The sequence below is a fragment of the Narcine bancroftii genome, chromosome 13 (genome assembly GCF_036971445.1).
Source record: "Narcine bancroftii isolate sNarBan1 chromosome 13, sNarBan1.hap1, whole genome shotgun sequence".
In the NCBI taxonomy this organism is placed as follows: Eukaryota; Metazoa; Chordata; class Chondrichthyes; order Torpediniformes; family Narcinidae; genus Narcine; species Narcine bancroftii.
The window spans coordinates 59,455,212-59,474,885 of record NC_091481.1 but is presented as its reverse complement, the minus strand read 5'-3'; the positions used below and the strand labels follow the sequence as shown (position 1 = coordinate 59,474,885).

Below are 19,674 nucleotides of genomic sequence, written 5' to 3'. Positions count from 1 at the left end.
AAGGAAGTTTCTCTTAGGATCCTAGAGTTCTAATTTTTTTTTAATTTAAAGTTTTTCTTTCAGCCAACGAGCCAGTGCCGCCAAAATACATCAATTCACCTACACCCCGGGTACTTTTTGAAGGAAAACCCAAGGAGACACAGGGAGAAGGTACAAACTCCTTGATAGGCTCTTTCAATGACCATGAAGTCGAGAGCAGGGGAATGATAGGCTTTAATAAACACAAGACTTTGGCTAGCCCAGATTCAGGTAAAGGAATCCCCGGGTGGGGGTGGGGGGGGGTTGGGAGTCGACCTTTAAGGCCAGCTCATAAGGGGAGGAGACATAGGAGATGAGTCACTGGAGGGCGGACCAGCCTCATACATATAGCAGCACACAGGTAAGGAATAATGTACAAAGGAGAAAATATACCACTACACTCCTTACAGACAGCGCGGGACTCGAACCCAGGTCCTGATCGCTGGTGCTTAAAGACACTGCGCTGACCACTGCCTGCCCACTCACCCCCCATCCTTCTTTCTCTCTTCTCCAGATTAAGAGGAACAGGACAGTTTACTTCCTCCCATTCACTTACGAGGCAAGTGTCCAGTTCTGAAAACTGAAACACATGGAAGATGTGCTAAATTTGCATCAATCTTAGTTAGACATGCTTGAAATTCTTTGAGCAGTTCTGGCCGTGCAAGGGAGCAAGAAGGATTTTCTAGAATGGTGCAAAACATGAACATCTGCAGATGCTGTGATTGAAGTAAAAACACGATGCTGGAGAATCTCAGTAGGTCAAACAGTGTCCTTTATAGAGCAAAGGGGAAAATACAGAGCCTATGTTTCGGCTTGAGCCCCTCATCAAGGTATGGACAAAATGTAGGCAGGCACCAAGACACAATGGTGGGGGCTGAGGGACAGGGGGAGGAGCACAGACCCACAGGCTGGAGGTGATAGGTGGATAAGGGAGGGAGGGCACAGCAGCAAACATGGGGGAGGGGGGATGGCTCTGTGGATGGAGAGGAAAGAGGGTGGACAGCTGGAGGAAAGAAGACCGAGGGAATGGGGAGGATGGGAGAACGGTGAGGGGGCTAGCAGAAACCAGAGAAACCAACATTAATGCCGTCCGGCTGGAAAATGCCCAGACGGAAAATTTGTTTGACAGTACATGAGAGCGTGGGGCGCAGAGTGGAAACGGGCTGGCCACTGGGAAATCCCTGACACCGACGCGGATGGAGCAAAGGTGCTCAGAGAAGCGATCCTTGCCAGTCTGTGTCACGACACAGTGCTGGAGAAACTCTGCAGCTCAGACAGGAAATAGCATGGGTGTCACCCAAGAGGTGTTTTATCGGAGCATGCACTGGAGACCACCTCTGCTCGGGTCCCGTGACATTTGGTCACTGGACGAATAAACTGAGGAAGACACATTAATGCAAAGATATGTTTGAGTCACAGCACAGAGCCTGAGGAAGTTGAACTCTGGCAACAGTGTGGGGCATTTTGCGGTAAACATTTCAGTGCATATCTGCTTTGCTCGAAAATCTTTGGTCTAAGATTTAGATTCCTAAATCTTCCAGAATTAGAAAGATTGTTTGGACATTCACCTGCCCCTTGGATGATGCTGGGCAACAATTGATTGATGTCCATGCTCTGAATGAAAGCAACGTAGGGAAGCCCAAGAAAATGCTCATCTCAAGAAAAAAGATGTCTATAGGAGATCTCAAGGCCTTTCAGCTCACTAGGTGAAAAAGAGGCACTGAGGGACTCTCTTTTGCTTCTTTCCCTTGTACCGTAAGGGGCACCCGGCAATACTAATGGCCTTTATAAATCATAGCATAGAACAGAGGAGCTGGGAGGTGATGTTGAGTCTGTTCAAGGCATTAATGAGGCCAAGTTTGGAATATTGTGTGCAGTTCTGGTCCCCAAATTATAGGAAGGATATCAATAAGGTAAAGAGGGTGCAGAGAAGATTTACTAAAAAGTTTCCGGGATTGCCATAACTAGAATACGGAGAAAGATTGAGTAGACTGGGTCTTTATTCATTGGAGCGTAGAATGTTGAGGGGGGATTTGATAGAGGTATATAAAATTATGAGGGGAATAGACAGAGTGGATGTGAATAGGCTCTTCCCCTTGAAGGTCGGTGAGATTGGAACGAGGGGGTCACAAGTTAAGGGTTAGGGGGCAAAAGTTTAGAAGTAACATGAGGGGAAGCTTCTTCACTCAGAGAGTGGCGGCTGAGTGGAATGACCTTCCGGAAGAGGTCGTTGCAGCAGGGGTGGAGAGCTAGAGAGAGAGGGAAGGAGGAGAGGGCTATCAGAAACTGGAGAGGGCGACGTTAATGCCATCCGGTTGGAGAGTGCCATCGTGTGGCTTCCAGCTCTGGTAAACTGCGCTGTCTCCAAGCCTGAAACATTAGTTACGCATCTTTATCTCTGCTATAGTTCAGCTGCCTGTCTACTTTGATGAAGGGTACAAGCCCGAACTGTTGGAGATGTATCTTTCCTTTTGCTGCATAACGTGGATTGTTTGACCTGCTGAGTTTTTCCAGCATCGTGTGGTGTTTTTTTTTCAGTTTTCAAATGTGATGGCCTCTGGTCCATCATCCCTTTCTACCACCAGTCGCTCACCAAACAGCTGACCTCTCTGCTGTGGAGTCAGAATGGGAGATATTTACATCTTCTAGCTCCTCACTGCCACATCCTGTTCCAAAGAAAATCAACTCAAGCTTCATGCTCGATTAACACTTACAAAGAAGCCAAGTGGGCGTGATCAGTTTGTAGAATCCCCTCAGCCCACCACTAGAAACACAAGGTATGCTGTCGTGCCTGTGTGAGACTGGGAGAAAGGAATGGATGGACAGATAAGGGTGATTCAGACTGGTTGGGAGAATTCAGTTCTGTCCATTCTGTCCATTCTAGGTAACATCATGTAATGGTTGAAAACATCCAATTTACAAACAACCCGTTGTTACAAGCAGGGCTGGTTTTAAGCCTATTTGACCAACTTGATCAAATTGGTCCCTATGCCTCAAGGGGGCCCCGCACACGTGTTTGAGCCCAGGCCTTGAGCAGAGAACACTGTGACGGACTTCGTTTAAACTGTTAAGAAAATAATAATACCATAGGCCTGATAAACTGAGGGATTTGTCAGTGAACTCGTGAAGTTATTGCCCTTAATTGATCGTATTATCTCAGTGAAATATTTTTAGGAAATATGTCTTCGATTAAACTACTGGCTATAGGCTTCCTTTATCTCCCTAGCCAAAAATGTCATGTTTCGTATTCATTTGACCCAGTAAGATAGATGTATTTCAGAGCTGATGAAGCATCTCTTATTATTATCAAGATCAAAACAAGCTGTAGGCTAATCAATAAGAGGACTTGTACTTCAATATGAGATTGAGATAGCGTCATGGCAGCCTAGGGCCTAGTCTATACTAGGCTTAAGCAGTTAGCCTGAACATAAATAGCCTAGGCCTAAGTGTAGAATTTCTGACAAGGTTAGCAATTGTAGATGGAATTGGTGAGGATATTCGGGTCTCGTAGAGATGAATAACCCCGAAGTTAGGTTAGTTTAAGTTGATCTTTACTAGGCTAGGTCGCTGTGGGGGTTATAGCCCACATCTTTATGAGCTGGTTTACAAGGTTATTCACCTATAGGGGCATGTACTGTACATCTCGGGGTTATTCATCTTTACAAGATCTGGATATTCTTAGCAAGGCTGCCTCTCTCATTGTTTCATAATTTTGCAATGGTTTGATTCAGTTTCAAAATAGTACTGGGCTACTGTTACTAACTGTGCTATTGCACTGCCAGGGCTTAATATAGCCTATTTCAGGTTTTTGGTGATTTGGAACAGGTGCAGTTTAGTTTGACCATGCGGAAATTGTTTTCTTTGGGGGCGAATTTCATCCATTACATGCATCAATTTTTCCGCCGATTTTCTAGTGACAAACTAGCACTAGACATTTGACTAGAAAATCGGCTAAAAAAAACGGCAAAATTAAAGTGCGTCCTCCCGTTCTGGAATGTAACCTTAACTAACCTAACCTAACTATTACTAAAAAATGGCAATTCTTACCTTATTCGAAGTTGTCGTCATTCAACAAATCCAGAATCGGTCGCTTGTTTTGCTGTTCGGTGGCGTTCACAAGTTGTTAACAAGTTAGAAAAGGATGACACAGCTGTGAATAAAATTGAAGATGATCTCACTACACCCCAAGACAGTGCCAAAGTGGAAAGTCCGCTTATAGCCGATAAAGACCAAGCCAAAACATCATGCAATGATGGATCATCCATGAGTACAGTTGTAATTAACATTTATGATGACCCAGCCAACATATATAACTGGCCAGCATATATAAATCAAAATGTAAGAGATTATTTAACAACGAAAGGTCCTCCTATTCCAATGAACAACTTTCCACGAAATGAAAAGGGATTGTGTTTTTCAAAAGTTTCACTGTAAGAGGAAACTTGTGTTGAAAGACCTTGGATTATATACTCAGTCTGCTGATAGAATTTATTGCTTTTATTGTAAACTTTTTAGTAAGAACTCAACCAGCACATTATCAACAAGTGGATTCAACAAGTGATCTAATCTTCATACAAGGTTGTATGAGCATGAAAATTCTAAAAACCATTTGGAAGCCTCATGGAGTTTCTGGGAGTTACACCAAAGACCTTGTAGTGGACAGACAACTAAGAAAGAACTTGAAATAATCATCAATGAACATGCAAAGCACTGGCAGCAGGTAGTCAAAAGGCTTGTAGCAATAGCGCAGTTTCTGGCTGAGAGAAATCTAGCATTTAGAGGAAAAAGTTGGTATTGAGAGTGTACACAATGGAAACTTTTGAGGTCTCGTTGAGCTGTTTGGAAAGTTTGACCCTGTTCTTGAAGAACATTTGCGAAAAGTCAAAACCCACAAAATTCATAATCACTAATTAGGAAGAGATACTCAGAATGAACTACTGGACATTGTGGCTACAGCTGTTTTGAATGAGATACTGAAACGCGTAAAAGCAGCTCAGTACTGCGTCATAATTTTAGACTGCACACCTGATAGGAGTCACCAAGAGCAAATGTCTCTAACGATCAGGTATGTGTATCTGATGAAAACTTGGTTCCTTCAGGTGTTTATGAACATTTCATAAAGTTTATTCAGGTTGAAAGTAGCACAGGAGAATATTTATATAAAACATGATTAAACACACTGAAGGAATTAAATTTAGAGGTGAAAGACATTCGAGGCCAAGGCTATGACAACGGTAGCAACATGAAAGATCACACATCTGGAGTACAAGCATGACTGTTGAAGGATAATTCAAGAGCTTTCTTTGTACTCTGTGCAGGTCACAATTATAACCTTTTACTCGGAGATGTAGCCAAGTGTTGTCCAGATGCTATAACATTTTTTGGGATCTTGCAAAGGATCTGCATATTGTTCTCTGCATCAACTAAGAGGTGGGCAGTTTTTAACAAACATGTACCCAGGTTATCAGTGAAACCCTTGAGCAACACAAGGTGGGAGTGTCAGATTGATAATGTTAAAGCTATTCGTTATCAGGTTGGAGAAGTATATGATGCACTTGTGGAAATATCCAAGATTCCGCCCTGCTCCAGCTCCCTCAACAGCCCCTAAGGCTAGAGCTGGATGAGGTTCCCACCCTGGATGAGACATATAAGGCAATCGAACAACTGAAAAGTGGCAAAGCAGCAGGTATGGATGGAATCCCCCCAGAAGTCTGGAAGGCTGGCGGCAAAACTCTGCATGCCAAACTGCATGAGTTTTTCAAGCTTTGTTGGGACCAAGGTAAACTGCCTCAGGATCTTCGTGATGCCACCATCATCACCCTGTACAAAAACAAAGGCGAGAAATCAGACTGCTCAAACTACAGGGGAATCACGTTGCTCTCCATTGCAGGCAAAATCTTCGCTAGGATTCTACTAAATAGAATAATACCTAGTGTCGCTGAGAATATTCTCCCAGAATCACAGTGCGGCTTTCGCGCAAACAGAGGAACCACTGACATGGTCTTTGCCCTCAGACAGCTCCAAGAAAAGTGCAGAGAACAAAACAAAGGACTCTACATCACCTTTGTTGACCTCACCAAAGCCTTCGACACCGTGAGCAGGAAAGGGCTTTGGCAAATACTAGAGCGCATCGGATGTCCCCCAAAGTTCCTCAACATGATTATCCAACTGCACGAAAACCAACAAGGTCGGGTCAGATACAGCAATGAGCTCTCTGAACCCTTCTCCATTAACAATGGCGTGAAGCAAGGCTGTGTTCTCGCACCAACCCTCTTTTCAATCTTCTTCAGCATGATGCTGAACCAAGCCATGAAAGACCCCAACAATGAAGACGCTGTTTACATCCGGTACCGCACGGATGGCAGTCTCTTCAATCTGAGGCGCCTGCAAGCTCACACCAAGACACAAGAGAAACTTGTCCGTGAACTACTCTTTGCAGATGATGCCGCTTTAGTTGCCCATTCAGAGCCAGCTCTTCAGCGCTTGACGTCCTGCTTTGCGGAAACTGCCAAAATGTTTGGCCTGGAAGTCAGCCTGAAGAAAACTGAGGTCCTCCATCAGCCAGCTCCCCACCATGACTACCAGCCCCCCCACATCTCCATCGGGCACACAAAACTCAAAACGGTCAACCAGTTTACCTATCTCGGCTGCACCATTTCATCAGATGCAAGGATCGACAATGAGATAGACAACAGACTCGCCAAGGCAAATAGCGCCTTTGGAAGACTACACAAAAGAGTCTGGAAAAACAACCAACTGAAAAACCTCACAAAGATAAGCGTATACAGAGCCGTTGTCATACCCACACTCCTGTTCGGCTCCGAATCATGGGTCCTCTACCGGCACCACCTACGGCTCCTAGAACGCTTCCACCAGCGTTGTCTCCGCTCCATCCTCAACATCCATTGGAGCGCTCACACCCCTAACGTCGAGGTACTCGAGATGGCAGAGGTCGACAGCATCGAGTCCACGCTGCTGAAGATCCAGCTGCGCTGGATGGGTCACGTCTCCAGAATGGAGGACCATCGCCTTCCCAAGATCGTATTATATGGCGAGCTCTCCACTGGCCACCGTGACAGAGGTGCACCAAAGAAAAGGTACAAGGACTGCCTAAAGAAATCTCTTGGTGCCTGCCACATTGACCACCGCCAGTGGGCTGATAACGCCTCAAACCGTGCATCTTGGCGCCTCACAGTTTGGCGGGCAGCAGCCTCCTTTGAAGAAGACCGCAGAGCCCACCTCACTGAAAAAAGGCAAAGGAGGAAAAACCCAACACCCAACCCCAACCAACCAATTTTCCCTTGCAACCGCTGCAATCGTGTCTGCCTGTCCCGCATCGGACTGGTCAGCCACAAACGAGCCTGCAGCTGACGTGGACTTTTTTACCCCCTCCATAAATCTTCGTCCGCGAAGCCAAGCCAAAGAAAGAAAAAGATATTCGTTATCAGGTTGGAGAAGTATATGATGCACTTGTGGAAATATCAGATATAACAGATGAGCACAAGGTAAAAGCAGAAGCTGAATCTTTAGCAAACCAGCTAAAAGACTACAAATTTTTTGTTTCTTTGATATTTTGGCATGAAGAACTTTTTAAAGTTAACTATGTAAGCAAGGAACTACAAGGTGAAACAAAGCACATTGATGAAGGCATGGAGTCATTTGAAAAACTATTATCATGGCTAAGTATTTATAGAGAGGGAGGTTTTAATGATGTCCTAATAGGCACAAATGAATTGGCCGAAGCTGTTGAATTACCATTGGAGTTTAGACAATTTCTAGAAAAAAAACTTGAAGGAAGTTTAGACAATTTCAAGAAAAAAAACTAGAAGGAAGAGAATGTTTTCATGTGAGGCAAAAGATCAAGCTTTAAATGATCCAAAAGAAGCACAGAGTTCAGAGCTTCAGCTTAGTGCTAGACAAACTTATTCAATCTTTAGAGTCTAGATTTAAGCAGCTTAAAAGACATGTAAAATTATTTGGATTTTTAAATAACTTTCAGAGCTTACAAAAGGCGGAAATAAGGAAACACACAGCAGACCTTGAAGCAGCTTTAACTGACCCCATACTAAAACAGGGCACTGATGGAGGGGTAGTTACTGAAACAACTAAAGGCGTGGATGGCCGAAGAATTTGAAGCTCTGAAAACTTTTCTTCCCTTCAGTGTAGTTAAGCCTTAAGCTCTGTTTGAATACTTGGACATAAACAATCGATTCACAGCATTTTCTAATGTTCTTATTGCTTTGATTTACTTAACAATGCCCGTAACAGTCACATCAGGCGAAAGAAGTTTTTCAAAACTAAAACTGATTAAAACATACAATTTCACAAGAGAGACTAAACAATTTGGCGACGCGATCTATAGAAAATGACATTACTAAAACCATTGACTTTGAAATTATTTTGAAAGATTTTGCAAATAAAAAAGCCAGAAAATTCTGTGTCTAAAAGACCTGTGCATAAACAGTACGTCTGTAATTGTCTTAACTTGTTAAAAAATTTAAACTTTCATATTGTCTTTCAATATTTAATATATCAAGCATTTAATGCTTTTTGGCTAAGACTGGCATACTACATGAAATATAAAACATCAATTTTGACTTTTGTAGAGTAGAGCCCCCGCTATCAATTTTCTAATTGGGCCCTGCAATTCCTAGCACCGGCCCTGGTTACAAGAGGGCTGGAAGGAAAATGATGGCTACTCCCAGTTCGAGTGGAGCTCACTATCCATTGGCTCGCTGCCCCTTCGATCATCCGGTGACCCGCTTCAGGTTACGCTGCACTTGGCCTGGGCAAAGCAGCGGATGGGCCGGGAACCCGCGGAGAAGGGAGGGAGTGAGCGTAAGAGCCGGGCTTGGATTGGAAGGAGCGAAGATGCGGCAATGTTGGCACGATGCTATTACAGACCTGCGTTCAAATCTGGCGCCGACTGTAAGGCGTCTGCTCATTCTCCCCATGTCTGCCTGGGTTTCCTCTGGGTGCTGCGGTTCCCTCCTACCCTTCAAAACGTTTGCAGGTTTATTGGGATGCATGGGACTGGGGGCCTGGAAAGACCGTGCAGTATGTCTAAATTTAACACGCTGGGCTCTTACATGTGGCTTAAGGTCAAAACGCGAGAGATGGTGGAAATACATGTCTGGAGGAATGGGCTCAGGCCCAAAACATCGGTAATAGATTTTTACCCCCTATGAGACCTCCTCCAGCATCTGTGTTTTGATTACAATCACAGCATCTGTAGACTTCTGTGCTTCATCCCTCTTACATGTGGCTTGTGCTTCATCAGTAGATTTTTCCACTAGTCAGACTTTTTGTTCTGCCCTGAGATTTTATTTTTTAAAAATGCTAAATGGCTAATCATTGAAAAATAAAATCCTGAGAGATGATTCACATTCGACTACTGAACCTCCAGCACCCTCATCCTCCAGTTAGTCATACTCTATCTGCTTCCTAACTGTAGCTTCAAGGGGAAGGAAGATGACTCTACCAACATAAAACAGATCACAGATTTGGGGTTTGCTGACTTTACAGAGAACCATGAAGTTTAAGTTCACTCCCAACAGAAAGCAGTGGGGAGTCTGGGAGCTGGGGCTAGAATCCGATCTGTGGGCAAGCTCTCGATCGACACAGCTCCCTTGCCTAGAGTAAAAACTCACAGATCGGCCAGTCTCGCAGCATCCTTATGAGGTAACGCTACCTCGCCAATGCTTCAGGCCTGAGCCCTTCCTCCAGCATCTGTGTTTTTTGACTTTAAGCCACACAGAAGAGCCTAGGGTATGACATTTAGTTTACCTCCTATGGTCGCAGTGAGACCAGCCGAGTTCCTCCAGCATTTCTCAGTGTGTTTTACTACAACCACAGCGTCTGCAAACTTGCGCGTTTCACTCCCCTTGTAGTCACCGTTCTGATGAAAGGGTACCAGCTAAATCTGGGAGAAACACTCTTCTGTGTCAGGAGGCGGTGCGTACAAATCTCACTTCAGTGACACTAGAGTATGGACGGATTGCTATTGATTTTGGACTAAGAGATCTAAAATTATTGAGTTAACATTTGTGCTTGAATCAATAAAATGCATTATCTGGCCTGTTGTGTTCATTAAATTAATTGACAATATAAAGTATTTCAACTGTTGAGCAATGGGAGTTCTCCAGAGCTTGTAAAGACAATTCATGAATGAAAGACTTTTGTTTGAAATATCAAGATAGAGAAATGATATTATGACTGGAGGTGAAAAAGGCCCGACAAAGTCAAACTCCAATAATGATTCAAAATTTTTTAAATGCAGATTTGAGTCAAGAGATTATTGGGTGATGGCAGGAATTTAATTCAGCTAAAGAAGTATTGTGGCAGGAGGGATATAAATGTGCTTTTCGCTACCCTGTGGTGTTAAAAGTTTTTTATGGTAATTTTCAATCTCAATTTTTTGAAAATGACCACGATGCATTAATTTTTGCCAATTCGTTGCCAGATTGGCTGATCTCCATTGTTGTCACCTAAAAGAAGGGCAAATGGAAATGGGCATGGGAATGGGAAGAATGGAAAGAAAGAAGAGCTGACACAAAGTCTTCTTGATATTGAAGACCCAGAACAATCATTGGGACTGGAATCATTGGGTTGAATATATTTATTGTATTTGATTATGTTTAATATGCAAGGATCGACAATGAGATAGACAACAGACTCGCCAAGGCAAATAGCGCCTTTGGAAGACTACACAAAAGAGTCTGGAAAAACAACCAACTGAAAAACCTCACAAAGATAAGCGTATACAGAGCCGTTGTCATACCCACACTCCTGTTCGGCTCCGAATCATGGGTCCTCTACCGGCACCACCTACGGCTTCTAGAACGCTTCCACCAGCGTTGTCTCCGCTCCATCCTCAACATCCATTGGAGCGCTCACACCCCTAACGTCGAGGTACTCGAGATGGCAGAGGTCGACAGCATCGAGTCCACGCTGCTGAAGATCCAGCTGCGCTGGATGGGTCACGTCTCCAGAATGGAGGACCATCGCCTTCCCAAGATCGTATTATATGGCGAGCTCTCCACTGGCCACCGTGACAGAGGTGCACCAAAGAAAAGGTACAAGGACTGCCTAAAGAAATCTCTTGGTGCCTGCCACATTGACCACCGCCAGTGGGCTGATAACGCCTCAAACCGTGCATCTTGGCGCCTCACAGTTTGGCGGGCAGCAGCCTCCTTTGAAGAAGACCGCAGAGCCCACCTCACTGACAAAAGGCAAAGGAGGAAAAACCCAACACCCAACCCCAACCAACCAATTTTCCCTTGCAACCGCTGCAATCGTGTCTGCCTGTCCCGCATCGGACTGGTCAGCCACAAACGAGCCTGCAGCTGACGTGGACTTTTTACCCCCTCCATAAATCTTCGTCCGCGAAGCCAAGCCAAAGTAATTGAATAATGTATATATGTCTGGCTGGGGGGGGGGGGGGGTGGATGAACTGAAATATTTGACAGTCATCTGCTGCTAGTGGGGTTCACCACACCCAGATTTTTAGGGCGTTACTTCCTCCGGCTGTTGTTTTTTAGGGGAGATTTTTTTATTTATGTTTTTTTCTTGACACTTTATAGGGGAGGGATTGTGATTTTAAGGATTTATAAGGGGAGCGATATTTTGTAGTGTGTGATTATATTGTTAGTTTGTAGAAATGTCTAATTTGAAATTTGCAACTTGTAATGTTCAAGGGTTGAATAATCCAATTAAGCGGAAAAGAGTTTTGGCCTATATTAAAAAAATGAAAGTTGACATTGTTTTTTTGCAAGAAACACACTTGACTGAAAAAGGACACTTGAAATTGAAGAGAGAGAGAGGGTTGGTCATGTCTTTTCTTCTTCTTTTAATTCTAAGGCGAGGGGTGTAGCAATTTTCATTCATAAGAGTTTGCCTTTTGAATTACAATCTATGGAGGGAAATGCTGGGAGAGTTTTGAGGGTGAATTGTAAAATTTTTGCTAAATCTTGGACTTTACTTAATGTTTATGCACCTAATATAGATGATGAATGTTTTATTTCAGAAGCTTTTTTGTTGTTAAATCAGGCTAATGAAAATATCTTAGTTGTGGGAGATTTTAACTGTGTTTTGGACCCTTTATTGGATAGATTTCTGAAAAGTATAAGGAAATCAAAGATGGCGATACAAATTGGGGCTTTGATGAAAGATTTAAATTTGGTGGATATTTGGAGAAGAGTTAATCCTACAGAGAAAGATTTTTCTTTTGATTCATTTCGGCAGGATTCATTTTCCAGAATAGATTTTTTTTGGTATTGGCACATTTACAGTGTAGAGTATTACAGGCTGAGTTTAAAAGTAGGGTTATATCGGATCATTCTTTATTGTTTTTTTCTTGTGCAAGTTCGGAAGTGATACGTTCATCTTATAGATGGAGGTTCAAATCAATGTTACTGAAAAAAAACGGAGTTTGTTACTTTTGTTAAAGAACAGATCACTGTTTTTGGCTGAGAATGTTAATTCTGTAGATAGTCATTTTGTATTATGGGATGCACTGAAAGCTTATTTAAGAGGACAGATCATTAGTTATACTACAAGAATTAAGAAACAATATATGGCAGAGAGTTTAGAATTGGAGAAACAAATTGCTGAGTTAGAGAAGGAATTTCAGAAAGATGTAACAGAAGATTTAAAAAAAGCGGCTCTGGCAACTTGAAATTACGTTATAATACATTGCAAACTTATCAATTTGAGCATTTAAACGATCTAAGCAGCGTTATTATGAATTGGGTGAGAGGGCACATAAGGTACTTGCATGGCAATTAAAAACGGAACAGGTTTCACGGACTATTAATGCTGTTAAAAAGAATTCAATAGTTACTTATAAACCTCAGGAAATTAATGACCAGTTTTATTCATTTTATCAAAAATTATATACTTCTGAGGGGAAACAGGATAATGGTTCTATTGAATCTTATTTATCTAAATTAATGTTACCGGTATTAGGGGAGGAAGATGTTATGGAATTGGAATCTCCATTTACAGATTTTGAGATTGAGGAGACTATACAGGAGATGCCAAATGGAAAGTCACCGGGGAATGATGGATTCTCTGTGGAATTTTATTAAAAATTTTATGAAGACTTATCTTCTGTGTTTGGGGATGTATTACAACAAATAACTGAAGAACAAGTGCTACCGGAATCTTGTTCGAGTGCATTAATTACTGTAATTCCGAAAAAAGATAGAGATCCATTGAAAGTGTCTTCGTATAGACCTATTTCTTTATTGAATGTAATTATAAAATTATAGCAAAAGTGTTAGCAAATCGGCTTGCCAAGTACTTACCTAAGTTGATACATATTGATCAAACAGGTTTTATTAAGAATAGGAATGCGTCAGATAATATTCTTCGATTGATAACTTTGGTCAATGTATATTGAAAGCAGCCCAACCACCCAATGGTAGGGTTGAATGGGATTTTTTATTTAAGGTGTTAGAGAAGTATAAATTTGGCCTTTTTTTTTATTGGTTGGCTTAAAGCCTTATATACAAACCCAATTGCTAGGGTGGTGACAAATCTTCAAGTTTCCTTAACATTTAAATTGACACATTTGACCTCCCAAGGGTGTCCATTGCCACTAGCCTTGTGTGCATTGGCTATTGAACCGTTAGCTCAGACAATAAGACAGAATGAAAAGATAAGAGAGATGAGAGTTATGGATGAGGAATACAAGATTAATTTATTTGCAGATGATGTTTTGATATCCTTGACAGAACCAAAACAGTCATTGTTACATTTGCAGGAATGTTTATTACAATTTGGAAAATTATCTGGATATAAAGTTAATTGGGATAAGAGTGAAATTTTACCAGTTGGAGAGGGTAATTATTCAGAGTATAAAAATATTATCAAATTGAAATGGTCCGATAAAATTAAATACTTAGGAATAACTGTAAATGCTGATTATCAATCATTATATAAGTTAAATTATGTTTCATTATTTAAAAAGATTAAAGTAGATTTAATTAAATGGAAAGGCCTTCCGTTAACTTTAATTGGTCGAGTAAATTGTATTAAAATGAACATTTTTCCTCGAATTCAATATTTATTTCAATCGATATCATGTTTCCTTTCACAGGGTTTTTTTCAGGATTTAAATAAAGTTGTGAGGGAATTCTTAATGAAAGGTAAATTACCACAGGTAGCATTGTATAAACACATGGAAATATGCATTAGGTGGACTTCAGTTACTTCATTTTCAAAATTATTATGAAGCAGCTCAGTTGAAATTTATTAGTAGATTGATGGACTTGGACTAACCTCCAAGTTGGGCAAAAGTGGAGATAGTTTGTTTTTCTTTTTTTTTTAATTTTTTATTTTTCACTATGAATCATACTGACCAAAATATATAGACATTTTTCTCTTGAATATATAGTGTAATTTTCTCCCCTTTTCCCCCCTCCCTTCCCTGCCTCCCTCACCCCCCTTCTCATTTATTCAAAGTAGAATCTATAAGATACATTAAACCCGTTAAACAATGTTGTGACTTAATAAAAATAAACAAGAAATTTTACTGAGTCAGTTCTTTTCGTTGTCTTCTCCTTCTGTCATTTTAGGTGGTAGATGTCCATGGTAGGATTTCTCTATTGTGTTTCATGTATGGCTCCCATATTTGTTCGAATATTGTGATGTTATTTCTTAAATTATGTTATTTTTTTCTAATGGAATACATTTATTTATTTCTATGTACCATTGTTGTATTCTCAAGTTGTCTTCTAATTTCCAGGTTGACATAATACATTTTTTTGCTACAGCTAGGGCTATCATAACAAATCTTTTTTGTGCTCCATCCAAATCGAGTCCAAATTCTTTATTTCTTATATCACTTAGAAGGAAGATCTCTGGGTTTTTTGGTATATTGCTCTTTGTGATTTTATTTAATACCTGATTTAGATCTTGCCAAATTTTTTTTACTTTCTCACATGCCCAAATTGCATGAATTGTTGTTCCCGTTTCCTTCTTACAGCGAAAACAACTATCTGATACTGTTGGGTCCCATTTATTTAACTTTTGGGGCGTGGTATATAGCCTGTGTAACCAATTATATTGTATCATGCGTAACCTCGTGTTTCTTGTAGTTCTCATAGTTCCGGAGCAGAGCTTTTCCCATGTTTCATTCTTTATCTTTATGTTTAGATTTTGTTCCCATTTTTGTTTAGGTTTACAGTTTGTTTCCTTGTTCTCCTTTTCTTGCAGTTTGATGTACATGTTTGTTATAAATATTTTAATTATCACTGTGTCTGTAAATTACATATTCAAAATCTCAGACTGTTTCCCAATTTGTCCTTCAAGTTGGTTTTCAGTTGGTGGTATGCAAACCTTGTATCATGAGTTATATTATATTTGTCCTTCATTTGTTCAAAAGATAATAATTTATTTCCCGAAAAACTATTTTCTATTCTTTTGATCCCTTTTCTCTCCCATTCGCTGAAGGAAAGGTTATCTATTGTGAAAGTGAGTAGTTGATTTTGTGTCAATATTAATTTTGGTAGTTGATAATTTATTTTATTCCTTTCTATGTGAATCTTCTTCCAAATGTTGAGCAGATGGTGCAATAGTTTGTTTTTCTGAAGTTGAGGTGCATCAATTTATATTTCTATCGAATATGAATTTGTTGCAGGAATATAATATGCTCATGTTAATACATTTGTTAAAGGTATGGTCTAGAAGAAATAAGGTTCTAGGATCAAACGGTAAATTATCAATTTTAACTCCACTATATAATAATGGAGGACCATCGCCTTCCCAAGATCGTGTTATATGGCGAGCTCTCCACTGGCCATCGTGTCAGAGGTGCACCAAAGAAGAGGTACAAGGACTGCCTAAAGAAATCTCTTGGTGAGAGGAGTCACGTGATGGAGTAGTGGCCAGACGGTGAACTCCAGCCCTCTCCAGAAAAGTCGGGAAAAACAAAGGAAAACACAAAGGCACAGAAATAAAAGTTACAGAAAAGTGAGTATAAAGGTGGAAAGAACATGGCGACAAAAAAAAGAAAAATCGAAAGCAACGGTAAGAAGAGAGGAAGAGAAGACAAAGGAGGAAAAAGGTGAAGGCCTTACCTGTCCGAAGAGGCCCGCTGCGGAGAGAGAAACCCGCTCCCTCAGGTCGAACAAGTATAGGAGCCTTACATTAAATACAATAGCGAAAACCTACCGGGGACAAACATTACCTAAGTTGATGGAAGGAGAAGGAAAGAAAAGAATGGACTCAGTAGAATTTCTGGTGTATTTTTTGTTGAATGACAACATTGTCTGACTGGCTTAATGCAACCTAGATTGTATACCTAAAATGGATGAGAGGGGGTGGGGTGGGGGGGTGGCTTGGGAGGAGGGAGGGGGGGGGAGAAAAAGTCACTGTATATGTGTGAAAAAGAAATAGTGTATATCATGGCTAATGTGATTTATGGTGTGAAAAATAAATTTTTTTTAAAAAACAAAAAAAAAGAAATCTCTTGGTGCCTGCCACATTGACCACCGCCAGTGGGCTGATATCGCCTCAAACCGTGCATCTTGGCGCCTCACAGTTCGGCGGGCAGCAACCTCCTTTGATGAAGACTGCAGAGCCCACCTCACTGACAAAGGACAAAGGAGGAAAAACCCAACACCCAACCCCAACCCACCAATTTTCCCCTGCAACCGCTGCAACCGTGTCTGCCTGTCCCGCATCGGACTTGTCAGCCACAAACGAGCCTGCAGCTGACGTGGACATTTACCCCTCCATAAATATTCGTCCGCGAAGCCAAGCCAAAGAGAAAGAGATATAATAATCAGCTTATTCCTTTTTCAATGTTTAATAATAATTTAAAGAGTTGGGTTTCTAAGGGTATAAAGATATTGCAGGATTGTTTTGAGGAAGGACAACTTCTTTCTTTTAATCAATTGAGGAAACGATTTGATATATCTGAAAATTCTTTGTTTGTTTTTTTACCAACAGAGCTTTGGTAAAAGATATCTATGGTAAAGAGATGATTCTACCTGTATTGATAAAATTTGAATCTTTGATTTCCTCTATACCAAAGAAGGGTTATATTTCAGTTATGTATCAAGTGTTACAAGATAGTATGGATAAACCAGAATGGGAGAAGTCTAAGCTTAAATGGAAAAATGATTTAAACTTTATTTTTCTGTCAGATAATTGGGCGGATATGTGTTATGATGGTGTAACTAAATTGACGAATGTACGATATGGAATGGTTAATTATAATTTTTTTGCATCAGTTATATTTAACTCCGGAGAAATTGGAAAAAATATGGTTTTAGTAATTTGGATCCTTGTTTTAGATGTGGTTTATGTACTGGAACTTTTTTACATGCTGTTTGGTCCTGTGTTAAAGTACAATCATTTTGGAAAGAAATTGGGTTAGTTTTGGAAAACTTATACGATATTAAGTTACCATTAGATCCATCTATTTTTCTAATGGATTACATGGTTCCTTTAAGGGGATTAGGGTTGGATAAGTTTCAAATTGCATTTGTACGATTAGTGTTTCTGTGGCACGAAAATGTGTAGCTAGTACTTGGAAAGATAATATAGCGATTAGTGTAATACGCTGGCATAATGAATTGAAAGCTTCTATTATTATGGAAAAAATTACATATAATCTACATGATAATTATTCTTTTTTTGTTAATGTGGCTACCTTATTTGGAATATATGCATTTGGATGTACTTTGATTTGTTAAATACTTTTAGTTTTTTTGTTTATATTTTTGGCTCTCCTTAAAAGAGCTGGCTGATGGGGTGGGGGGGTGTTTTTTTAATGTGTTATATATATATATATATATATATATATACACACACACACACATACAAAATTGTTCCTATTGAATTGTATACTGTTTTTTCTTAATGATCTTCTAAATAAAGTTTTTTTAAAAAGCATACAAAACCATGAGGTGTAACACGAGTCTTCGGTGACGTACCGAATTTCCTCAGACACCTCTCAAAGTATAGCCACTGGGGAGCCTTCTTTGAGATTGCATCAATTCCTCAGAGATGGAGGGAAACTTTAAGTGAGGGGAGTTCTAATGCATCTCTGACCTTGTCCTGCTTCGAGACAGACAGTGGTTATATCTTTGAGAAATGCTCAAATATCCTGGGCAAGTAACTATGGTGTATTTTTTAGATTGTACACACTACAGTTAGTGATCAGCAGTGGTGGAGCGAAGAAGCATTTAGGGCAATGGATGGGGTAACATTCAAGAGGGTTGTTGTATCTTAAATGAATGCAGACAAGTGTAATTGAACAAGAGGGTTGTTGTGTCTTGAATGAATGCAGACAAGTCTGATTGAATAAGTGCAACCTAATGAAAAAGCGTTCTCCGGTCCTTGGTACGAAACACGCAGACACGCAACTAGACATAACACACATACAGACAAACAATATACATGCAGGACAATTATTCATCTGTACAATAAATAAATATTGTTTCGTGAATATGAGTGTCTCGGAGTGTCAGTGTGAGCAGTTCCTTTGGTCGTTCAGCGATCTCACTGCCCATGGGAAGAAGCTGTTCCTCAGCATGGTGGCGCTGGCCCCGATACTCCTGTATCTCTTTCCCGACGTGAGCAACTGAAAGACATCATTTTGTGCTCCCTCTTCAGACAACGATGCCGGTAGTTTACCATTGCGAGGGAGGAAGACTCCCCGCAGGCACTTCTGCCCCAATTACACCCATGGGACTAATTGACCTACTAACCTCTTACATCTTTGTAACGTGGGAGGAAACCGGAGCACTCGGAGGAAACCCTCACGGAGACAGGGAGAACATACAAGCTCCTTACAGACAGTGGCTGAATCACACCTGGGTCGCTGGCGCTGTAATGGCAGTGGGCTAACCTCTAATTATGCCACCCTATATGCCTTTTTCAGGGCATTAGAGCTGCGTTCATCCAGGCAGGTGCTTCAGAGATGGTGGAAAGACTCCAAGGTGCGTCGCTTGCCTCAGGCCACCTGGTCTCTGGCCTGCTCTGGTAAGGCAGATACACCTGGGTTTCTAATCAATGGTGACGACCAAGCTCATTGTCATGGAAATGACTTCTGTGACAGGGGTAGTGAGACCTCAGGTGGAAACCAAGATGAATCACCCTCTCAGGGTGAACATAGCTGTGAATGTTTCACCAGATTGAGTGCTCCCATTGCTGACAATGGAGCTTCACTTTGCCTGCTGCAAGCTGATTCCACTGATCAACCAATATGTAGCCCAGGCAACATGCATGCCCTTCGTCCAACCTAGCGCACAGCATCTAGTGCTCACCCTGATCTGCTTCAGGTCATGGAATCTAAGCCTGCTCACGATGAGAACCACAAGCTTCCAATCAATTTTAGCTCTCTGTCCCACTCCCGCCAAGTGTCAGGGATGGTATTAATACAGATTTAAATGGGTGGCACGGTGAGTGCAATGCTGGTACAGCGCCAGCAACCGGGCTACAAACCCAGCACTGACTCTAAGGAGATTTTACATTTCCACCCCCCCCCCCCCCAACCATGTCAGTGTGGGTTTCCTCCGGGGGCTCTGTTTTCCTCCCACCATTCAAAGAACCTACCAGGGTTGTGTACGTTAATGGGATGTAAATTGGGCGGCACGGGCTCGTGGGCCAAAAGGGCCTGTTACCGTGCTTTTATGTCTAAAT

At 41.3% G+C, this 19,674-nt stretch overlaps 1 protein-coding gene across 10 annotated transcripts in view; it reads right to left on the bottom strand.

Annotated features, from left to right (window-relative positions):
• The window catches only part of LOC138748596 (suppressor of cytokine signaling 1-like), a 183,951-nt gene that overhangs the window by 84,874 nt on the left and 79,403 nt on the right, over positions 1-19,674 (bottom strand). For 7 of the 10 annotated variants that reach the window (XR_011348182.1, XR_011348178.1, XR_011348180.1 and 4 more), the window contains exon 2: positions 4,066-4,168. The exons of 2 other annotated variants lie outside the window; for them this stretch is intronic. The gene's annotated coding sequence lies outside the window, so the exon portion shown is untranslated. Of the gene's footprint in view, positions 1-2,732; positions 2,820-4,065; positions 4,169-19,674 lie in introns of all 10 variants that reach the window. One more of the 10 variants, XR_011348179.1, reaches the window with a different exon arrangement.